Source organism: Protopterus annectens, chromosome 6.part0 (genome assembly GCF_019279795.1).
Source record: "Protopterus annectens isolate FY-2018-M chromosome 6.part0, PAN1.0, whole genome shotgun sequence".
Classification (NCBI taxonomy): Eukaryota; Metazoa; Chordata; order Ceratodontiformes; family Protopteridae; genus Protopterus; species Protopterus annectens.
Window position 1 is genome coordinate 384,824,414 of NC_056737.1, and position 11,329 is coordinate 384,835,742.

General features: G+C 36.7%; 1 non-coding gene across 1 annotated transcript; it reads left to right on the forward strand.

The window, feature by feature from the left end:
* Window positions 1-4,477: 4,477 nt before the first annotated feature.
* On the forward strand, window positions 4,478-4,582 carry LOC122805113. Its single transcript, XR_006365321.1, has one exon. It is a non-coding gene; the product is annotated as a U6 spliceosomal RNA (small nuclear RNA).
* The last annotated feature ends 6,747 nt before the right edge of the window (window positions 4,583-11,329 follow it).

An 11,329-nucleotide genomic window follows, 5' to 3' on the forward strand; every position in this document is an offset into this window, starting at 1 on the left:
TAGAGGGGACAAAGGTTGGAAGGAAGGGGTATAGAAAAAAGAGCATTAAGAGGTAAAAAGTAGGGTTTAGTCTGGTTTAGAACAGGGACAAAGCCAATGAAATTTCAGATGTTCTTTGAGATGTTTCTTGAAGAGTGGTGTGGATGAGAGAGACGTGAGTGTACTAGGAAGATTGTTCCAGATTTTACCCACAATGTTAGTAAAAAGTGAGTCCCCAGCTTTATTGTTTGATTTAATATTTTAATCATTATGTCATCCACTGGGTGGTAAATTGGCTGTCAGGGAGAAAATTTGTCTTTAAACTAAAGGATTATATTTTTGAATCCAAAATAATTTCCAAGGGGTATCTCAGGGATAGGAGATGGGGCAAGTTCTTTTTGGAATGTTCATGATGCATTTTCCAGAACATGATAACGTATGTTAGCTAGTGATACTAAATGGGTGGTATTGCCTGCAACATTCAGGAGCAAATGTCCTTAGGGAAATATCTGTATACATTATTCCATTGGTCCACTTTGGTATATATGCACTTAATAATAAAAAATGTAGCGCCCTTCACTTTGGAAAAAATAACCATGAATACCCTTATGCTTTAGATGATCAATTGCTAGTTAGAACAAGATGTGTGAAGGATTTGGGAATTGCTATTGACTTTAATCTCAGTTTTAATGAATATATGATTAGTATCATAGAGAAGAGTTATGGTAAGTAATAGCAGGTGTTATTTTGTGAGCAGGGAAGCTTGTGTTTTGGTACCATTATACAAATCTGCAATTAGACCCAGTATAGAATACTGTGGATCCCTCTGTGTCTATAATAATGTCTAGTTAATGAGACTTGAGCATATCCGGAAATCTTTTACAAGGACAATTATGGGGCTAAAGCAGTATACATATAATGAAAGATGAAATTACTGATTCTGTATTGCTTGTGTGTTCAGATTAATTTGTGGGATCTATTAGTGTTGTATATTTCAGATGAAATGCTCACTGCTCTGCTGGGTTTTAGATTTATGAACCATAACCATGATACTATAAATCATTTTCATTTGTGGCTTTACCCCAGGTCAGTTCTGGCAGATGGGATAACTTTTTTCATCAAAGAGCAGGTAGGGTGTGGAATAGTGTACCACTTGAAATTAGAAGTATAGAATGTATAGTTTAAAAAAGCAGTTGATTTGTGGTTTGGCTCTAATCACATTGAATCTGTTTTTTCAGTTGACAAACTCTTGGAGAGTCCCATCAGGGTTTTTGAGTTGTATCTGGCAGCACTGAACATTGACTGAAAAGGGAGCTCTTAGATCCAGCACACCTATATTTAAAAATAAAGAAATAAGCAATTCATACTCAGTTTATCAGATGTCATACATCCACTGAAAGAAACTGCTAGACCATGTTTTGGACTGCAGTTTGGTCATCAGCGTAAAATGCACTTTAATTCTGGAGAAACTGTGCCACAGAGGCACCTATCCTTAAATTCCATAATGTAATACGACCAGTCATCATCGTTTGTGCATGGTGTTGATGCCAGAAGGAATACCAATACCATGGGGCCAAGAACTTTAACTGAAACATACAGAAAGTACGTGGAACAGAAAGTACGTGGAAATGAAAGAAATGCTGGCAGTTGTTTATGGATGTCAGAAGTTTCATGAGTGTAGATATGGTAAATCAGTGCTAGTGCAGGCAGATCACAAACCACTGCAAAGTATTTTTAAGAGATCACTTCACATGGCACCAGCTAGCTTATAGAGAATTCTGTTAAGCTTACAAACGATTGATCTGGAGGTTCAGTACCAGCCTGGAAACTAAGTGTACTGAACAAATACACTAAACAGAGCTTATATGAAGGCACAAAAAGAACATTTACTAGAGAAGGCTCTACAAATTGTTTTATTTTACAACTCTAACTCAGCAGAGAAGCTGAATGTGTTTGAAAATGTACAGCAGTTGATAAGGATATGCAGTTATTAACAGAAGACAGTGCATGGTTCCCCTGCGCACACGGCAGCAGTGCATAAAACAAGGTGCAGACATAATCCATACTGGAAAAAAAAATAATTTTTGCAAGGCTAGAGATTTATATCTAATAATGTGAAGAATGTGAAGTGAAATGAGGGAGAAGATGGCGAAAAAATACACAAATTGCACTTACAGACAGTTAAACATAAATGTACAGCAGCAGGCATACTTTATTGGTTAAAGGTGTATACGCAAACAGGGAAATTGATACAGATGCATGAAGTCTGCAATGCATATGACAAAAAGTGCTTCTGTAATAAATGTGCTCAAGAGTATACCTTTATGAAGTGGCATAACTGAAGAAGCTTTATTGGTCAATGGGTTTTACCCATCAATGAAGAAACGAGAAATTTTTCAAGGAAATAGGTATTCAAATGCATATCATCTAGCATTCTTTACCTTCAGAGTAATGAGCAGAAGGGATGGTACACACTATGGAACAGTATACCTCTAAGGGACTGTTATGTGTTAATGTTAGAATACAGAGATGTACTTGTTCATGGAGTGGGCTTATCTCCAGCATAATTACTTCTGGAATAAACACTGAAAAAAAAAAACTACCTGTTATCACTTCTTCTTTGTTACTGGTAACTTAACATAATGTTTTAGGCTTAGTGAGGAAAAATCAGAAGTGAAAGACATTTTATCATGTGAAAAGTATTCAAAAATGTATATATTTTAAAGTAGGGGTTTGAGTCCCAAAACATGCACAGAATCACCAAATGAAAGCAAATGTAATTGGTGAAGCGGTAAAAACAAGACTATACTATACTATTTTGATGGCTTTAATTCACAAGTATATAGGATAAACCATAGGTACCTCTATCAGATAGAAAGGGTATATAAGGAAGTTTCCAAACCACAATGCAGTGAGTAATAACACCAGACTACCAAGCCACCAAAATAATACCACGAGTCTTGTATTAGAAATTTAATAAAACTCACTCTCTAGTGCCTCGTCTTAAATCAGCCTTCATAGAGTTACAAAACAGTCATCACATAACAACTATATATATATATATATACACACACACACACACACACACACACACACAATATATATATATATATATATATATATATATATATATATATATATACAATATATATATATATAAATATATATATATATATATATATATATATATATATATATATATATATATATATATATATAAGGAATAGGAATATAAGGAAGTTTACCTTACACATGAAGAGTGAGCATTTTTGAAGTGTTAATACTCAATCAAGGATCAGAAGTATTGATTCTTTTATTCAAACTAAAGAAATGAAGATTTTTTTTCAGAAAATTATGGCTAGCTTAGAATCAGAGCCAGGGAATTCACAAAATGGCTGTAAACAACAGCAAGTACCACAACACAATCAATATTTAAGATATCAAAGACTCATCAATAAGTCTCAGAGTTATACAGATTGTATACAATGTATAGAAATTTAGAAAAATAAGGGACCTAGAATGTTCTAAAGTTCTGAATAACATCTTATACAAGATACATTTTATTCTGTTAACTCTTGTTGTTATGTATTAACATGCTAAAATAGTTGTAAGCATAGTATTTAAAATATTTGTGTATAATAGCATCATCTAAGGTCTTATATTTATTATTTAATCCTAGGCATATGTTTCTTAATTCTTCAAGAAGGGTATGTAGGATATTGAGTTATGCATCTTTGTAAATGAGTGTTAACATGGTAGACATCATGTCATGTAACCAACACTTTTTGAGCACTTAAGGTAAAGCTATTGAAATGAACACACCGTGTGCCATGTGCCTCTTCATTTTAGGATATCTTGAATTGACTTCAGTGGAAACATATTACAGTATGATTAGTAATTAGTTTCAAGGTTTCATGGGTGCGTATCAAAACTAATAACTGGGGTGTGGGAGCGTTACAATTGCCTGTTGCTACAAGGCAGTTAGGTGCACAGGATGACCATAGATCTGTGATATCACTAGGGATAACAACAATCCATGACGACGATTTGTAACAGAAGATGCCACAAGAAAGCAGAAGACAGCATGACACAGGCGATGTTTAACATGCACAAAATATACCATCTGTAAAGAAAGATGCACCTTTAGGAATATGAAAACACCTTAAAATAACAGTGAGATTCATAAAACAAATAAGTGTGCATCCCTAGTCAAGAATGGCTGATGTTTTGCTACCCTGCCAATTGTCGAATGCTTTAGCAAAACAGCCCTATAAAAGTCATATTTACAGATAGACATGGAAGAAAATTTCACACAATATCTGCTAGCCATTACCCTCAAAGATCTTTATTAGCACAAACATCTTGTAGTTGGAATTGTTTCAGTGCTTGTTTTTCTGGCTAAGAATCATTGACCTGATTAGTACAAGGTTTTTCAGGGACTTTTTTGCATCCTGGCTGAGTCTAGTATTACAATGAAAACTTAGAATTCATTGCTTGCTCCATCTTTAGAGTGGCATACACAAAAATTGGAATGATCTAGAAAAGATTAACTTGGCCCTAATACAAGGACAACATGCAAATATGTGAAGGGTTCCATATTTTGAAAAAAAAGAATGCTTTTTCTGTGGTATTGTGGGATGGAGCCCTGACTGTGGCACAAACAATTCAGGCTCATTAGAGAACCTAATCCCTAGGGACTTAGCTGGGGGGATAATATGGAGTGACATTATTGCCAGCTCATTTATCCTGAGGAGCAGTAGTGATTGGTTGAGACCAATAATGTTAATCCAAAGATATGTGCATAGATAATACATATTGGGATTTGGTTGGGACAGTGGGTACAGCATTCCACAAAAGGCTTCAACAACTGTCAGGATGGCGTTATACTGGAACATCCTGATCTCTCCACATACTTTCCTCTCCTGAATCTGTGCACTTGGGATTTTCCCATTTGTGGGACCTTTGTCCAGAGGGGCAAGTCAAACAGATGTCAGGGAAGATGGAGTGGATAGTGGATGAATGAGAAGGGCACTGGAATGTGACTAATGGCATCCAGATGTAGAGGGTTAAAAAAAAAAAAAAAAAACTTGGAATGCATAATGTTTCATTGAAGCAGTATTGCAACAAAGCAAATCCAGAGAACTTTAACATTGTTCAATGGTATGATTGTTTTCTTTGTTCATGAGGCTAACTTGACTGAATCGAGCAGTACAAGACAGATGTAGAGTTACTGTACTCCTGATAGTACTATGGCAGAAACTCTGAGAGTGTGACAGATTGATTAAGGACTAGTACTCAGAGTGATATAGTGGGTAAATGTTTGCAACAAACAAAAACATATTCCAAGAGGTAAAATTATCAATTTATATACATATTCAATTCCCCTATGACACAGCTAACATTTAGATAACTTCTCATCACAGTGAGCTTGCAGTTCAGCTGAATGTTAGATGAGGCAAACATGCTTTATTAACGAAAAGCAGAGTTATTACCTGCAGGTCCTGGCCAAACTTCCCTCATATACGGTAGACAGCACCAAACAAAGATTAATGTATACTGGACCTTTGCAGGCCTGAAACAACAAGAACTGAATGCAGTCTGTTATTTATTTATTTTTTGTTAGAAAGAAGTGAAAAGAAAGTGTTCCTGTTAATCAGAGCAGAACATTGTAACTAAATCAATCACAGAAAATCTTAAGAATATAATTTTCAAAGCTTTGTGGGTTAAAGTATGAGCTTTAACTCTAGAAGCTGTGTGTGTGTGTGTGTGTGTGTGTGTGTGTGTGTGTGTGTGTGTGTGTGTGTGTGTGTGTGTGTGTGTTTGTTATGTGTGTGTTTGTGTGTGTGTGTGTGTGTGTGTGTGTGTGTGTGTGTGTGTGTGTGTGTGTGTGTGTGTGTGTGTGTGTGTGTGTGTTTGTGTGCAGCTAACTAGTAAAGCAAGTCTCTAATCACTGCAATGTATTTTTATTTTTTCTCCTTTCTTTAACCTCAGTGCTGAAAGTGGTCAGGGCTGAATAAGTACTCTTACTGCATAATAACTAGAAATATATGATTTAAAAATAACCGAAAACCTCAATGATGTTTTGGTGAAGTATTACATCCTTAGCTTGTTCAAGATATTACCTAGTATAGAAGATGCAAAAAGCAACACAGTACTGTTATGCTAGCTGACTCGAAGACATCTGGGACCAAGTGAATGCCAGAAAATATGGTGCACTTTACCTACAGAACTAGATGCCTGCACATTATACAATTCAGGGAATCCGTGTGGCACTAGGTACAGCAAGAAAACTAGCACTGTTTTACAACAAATGTTATATTCCTGCAAACCTGGGACTGATGACAGCAAATACATCTAGTCACCAACTATATGGCGTGTATGTATAAGTCTCCAAAAACTACAAGAAAGCACTCCCGTGGTATATAAAAAGAGGTATGACAGAGGAGATGTAGGTTATTATTTTAGAGTATAAACTGAAAGCAGCGTTTAAAAGAAAAGCTCAGGAAATGTTTTTATGTCATAACTCTACAACCAGTCTTTGCTTCCTTTTCAGTGAAACAGAATACGTTTGTGCTAGTGCTTTAGTTTCTCAGCAAATGTGAGAGGCTCTATTTACTTTTATTAATGTATAAATGTGTCAGAGTGCCAGAAGGTAAAAGAACCACTTAGGATGTGAGCTGGTATTTCCTATTTACAGAGCTGGGAAAAAAAGTGGTTTAGCAACTACTTTCAATGAAACTGTGTGGAAATGACAGAATCCATTTTGAAGGTATATAGAATGTTTGGAATCTACCAGCACTAGATCTGAGGTATCATGAATTCACAGTGGTGTAGTGGAGGTAAATCTAAATGGGATGAGTAGGGTTATTCCTCATTAGGATTTTATGACTGTGGCCTAACTGGATTTTCATAAGGCTGATTCCATTCCTCATGTCATTTATGACTTTCCGTTGTGTGCAATGTACTACCAAGTACACTGCAACCAAAATGGTCTGCAGCTACTATTTACCTTCGCTCCTCTTCATTCCTGTGTCACAGTTACTTACTGTGTTAAACCACTGTGTCTCCTATTATTTTCAAATATTTTATTCATGTGACCTATTGTTTCTGTCACTGTATCAATGTATTTTACTTTATTTAAATCAAGGAGAGTCACTGTATTGTTTGTTTAGAATCGTTTGTATTTCCAGCATTGAAGGTATGAGTCGATACTGTTTCCTGGCAGTGACCTAATGAGACAAATAAGACGTGTGAATAATGTGGGCAGTAAGGAGTGGATGACAAGGTAACACACAGGGCGAACATTCAGTGCAGACAGGGAACAGAGGGTGGAAGTAATTAGAGAACATTCCAGAGAGAAAGGCCTTGTTTTAAGATTCTACTTAGTCATATCATAAAGAGACTGGAAGGAAATTGTAGGATTATTTCTCTTTGAGAGCAGATAAGACCTCATCATTCCACAAAATGAGCAATCTTGGGTAAGTAGCAGTACATTATTGAGCCCTTTCCTTCCCTACTCCTGATTTATCTCCTGCTTGGTACATACAAGTTGTGATGACTCTCAACTGGACCAGTAATCAAGGAGCCTCAATCCTCACCACTGACACAGTGGGGAACTTTCACTGGGATGATGACAGGTACACACACAATATTCCCAGAAGCAGCTCTCTGCATCAAGTACAATTGCCCTTAAGACCACACACAGACCACAGTCCGTCCAGGGCTGGTTTCGCACTCTTCCTCCAAATCCCCAGTAAGACTCCCCACTGGCACAGCTGTAGAATTGAGATCTCAGCTGAGTGACAAAGCCAAGATCCCAGCATCCTGTCTGTCCAACAAGAGCTTTGCATCCCTGTGCAAGTAGCTGAAACACACACACTTTGAGGTTTGATTTAGACACACACACACACACACACACACACACACACACACACACACACACACACACACCTGGGAAATGCTGGCACAGGTTTACTAGCTATGACCCCTTTTGCCCAAACTATAAGGTAGTTATTACTGCCACCAGTCACTCCTTATCAGCTACTTTGAGGCCATTAATAAAGGGTGTCCAATCTTACTGTGTAATATTAATATTAACACAAATGGTAGTTTGACCAACAGCAAAGCTATTAGGAGTGGCCCACACAGTGTCACCAAATAAATATTCAAGTACTCTCAAAACTTAAATATCTCTACACAGATTAGCCACAATGAAAGGTTTAAATATATTTAATAATAAATAATAAAGGAAGAAGACAATACTAAATATATATTCACAGTGACATCAGAGTTCAAAACCACAGGAAATATTTAAACATTACAGGACAGTCTCAATAAATAAAGAAAAATATCTAAGCTAAGCTTCACGATATTCCTGAGTGAATCTAAGAGAATTACTATAACCTAAGAACTTACTAATAGAGCAAGGCAGATGTGGTGAATGTATCTTCTAGTTGCTATTGTCAGGTCCAAGACAAAATGCAGAATGCTCTGTCTCACTAAGAGTCTTCTCAAATTAATATCTAAAATATTACTTCTGGGATAGCTTACAGAATGACATAATTTCTTTTCATCTGATTCCTAGATCCCAGGCAAAACAACCATGGCAACTGGTAGCATTTAGCATCTACCTGTAAAAATACATAGACAAGGGCTTTTCCTATGTTCTCTGACAGTTGCTGGAAGTCATAAAACAATTGCATTCCTTCATGCTTTAAAACTAGTAATTAGTTCACCCTAAAGACAATACAGAAAGTTTCCTAGTACAGACATTGTGTCTCTTGCTGCATTGAAAACATAAAGATACCATCTTTTATGGCCTAACCATAAAGTAATTTCATTTCAGGCATTTTTCTGAAGTTTGCTGGACTCAAGTTAATGTCCTGCATCCTAGTTTCCACTGTTAAATATATATACATTTAAACAGTTACAATAGTACGTGTACGTTTCTGTTCTCTTCCACTAGGGTACACTGTGGATGCATTTTAAACACAAGCATTTTACAAATACCTTTTCAACACACACACTTCTGTACAAGTAGGTTGATATACACATGACATGCAGTTGAAATACATTTCTAACACAAGCATCTTATATAAATCATTTCAATATTCACCAATTACATATATTTACAAAATTCCAGCCAGCTGGGCTGTCAGTATCTCCTTTCGTCACACAAGTTATCCCCAAGTGCAGTGAAATATGGTGTCATAGATTCAGACCTTACCGAAAAGAATGCCAAATATATAGCAACTACATTCTATATAAAACATGTAAGGTGAATGACATACCTCAAGTCTGTTGCTCTGTTGACAGGAAGAACAAAACAACATATAAGCCATATATCATAAAGATGCCAAATGCAATATTTAAGAATCTACATTTATGATATTCTGTATTACCAGATTAAGATAGATCTTATGTGTCTACTAGTTAGAAGAGAAAATTAAGGTACATTTTATCTGCATGGGTATCGGAGCAGGATATTAAAAGGGGAGAGAATACATCCTCTTACTTTTTAGAGTCTTGGATAAGAAATTTGCTTAGTGTTGCTATTTTGCATGAAATTATTTAGTTTATTTGACTCACACAGATTTCTGTGGCCCACTTCCCTTTCTGCTTCTTTGTCTTGTTAGGTAAGAAGTCAACCGAGCAGTATGTAGGATTGCAGTCTGAAGATATGACACACACACACACACACACACACACACACACACACACACACACACACACACACACACACAGAGCTCTGCTCGTATGTGCAGAGAGACTTAATCGAGACAGTCTAGAGGAAGACAGCTAAGAATTCAAACTTTCCACAGTGCCTTAGTCAAGGAGGTTGATTGATAGCCAATCAGTGTACTTTGAGGAAGAATGCCCTACACTGATTGTGTACTTGCGTTGTGCAAAACAAGCACAATAAGGGATTAGGACTTTCTTTTGAAATGTGTGCAACAGAAACTACAACGGAACATTAGTGGAAAATAAGAGAATTGCTATCTGAGCAGTGTAACTAGATTAAAGGTGCAAAAGTAAGGTTGTGGAGCAAAGTCTTCTTCAGAGAGAGAGAGAGAGACGGGTAAGAAAGCCAACTATTCCACTTTGAAGTAAACAGGAGCTCAGGAGGATTGTATGAATAAATTTATAGGCTAGGCGAACCTTCATACTTTAGGTTCAGGGAATACAGTAGATTAGGCATCACATGGTTGAAATGAAATCACATACTTTTTCAGAAACTGAAAACAATTTTTGATTTAGTCCAACTTGAGGAGTTTCATTTTGGTTTTGACCTGCTCTAGTAAAAGACGTCAGTAATATTTGCAGAGATGGATGAAGATGTACAAAAAATAATACATACTGGACATAGGCACACCTTGACAGTAACAAGGAAGTAACAAAAAGGGCTAACTGCAGTCTGTCATTTTTTTTTTATTTTTTATTTTTTAGAGAGAGACTGTGAATATTTTTTTTCCTGTTAATAAGAGCAGAATAATTTTAATTAATTCAGTCACAGAAATTCTGTTCCTGTTAATTTTAAGAAGGTAATTTTCAGAGCTACTTAGGTAAAAATGCTACCTTTAATTGTAGAAGCTGTGTGTGTGTGTGTGTGTGTGTGTGTGTGTGTGTGTGTGTGTGTGTGTGTGTGTGTGTGTGTGTGTGTGTGTGTGTGTGAAGCTCATAACTGAAGCAAGTCTGTAATGACTAGAATATATTTTCAGCTTTTTCACCTTTCTTTAGCCCCGTTGTTATTCTTCTTGGTGTCTTTCACCTCACCCTCCTTAGCCCCTCACAAAACTGCATACTTGAACTACTCAGTGTATTTAATCTCACGTGGCTTGTCTCTGAATCCACCAGACCCAATCCTTCCTCATCACATCACTTATTGCTTGATCTAATAATAACAAACCCTTACTTATTTCGCATATCTCTATCTACTCTCCCATCCTAAGTGATCACTGTCTTATAAGCTTCAACGCCAACCCTGACTGCAAAACGTCCCCTCCAAAACCCATTACATTCCAACATAAATCACAAGTAAGCATTACCAAACTAAAAATGTATCTATCCTCTCTAAGCTGAGACCCTATACTCTCCTCCTCAGACCCTACCAGTGCTGCCTTGCTCTTCACCCAAGTGCTCTGTAATCCACAAAACTCACTCTTCCTCATTGTCACAAGACTGTACAAGCCCAAGAAAAACACCTGCCTCATTTACAAACTCAAAACCCTCCTACCTCACAGAGACAAAGCATGGCACTCCTGGAAATCAGACCTAAATCTTTCTACCAGACAATACAACACCCTCCATAGAGAACACATCAATCAAACCTTTTTTCTCCCCTAAACAATTC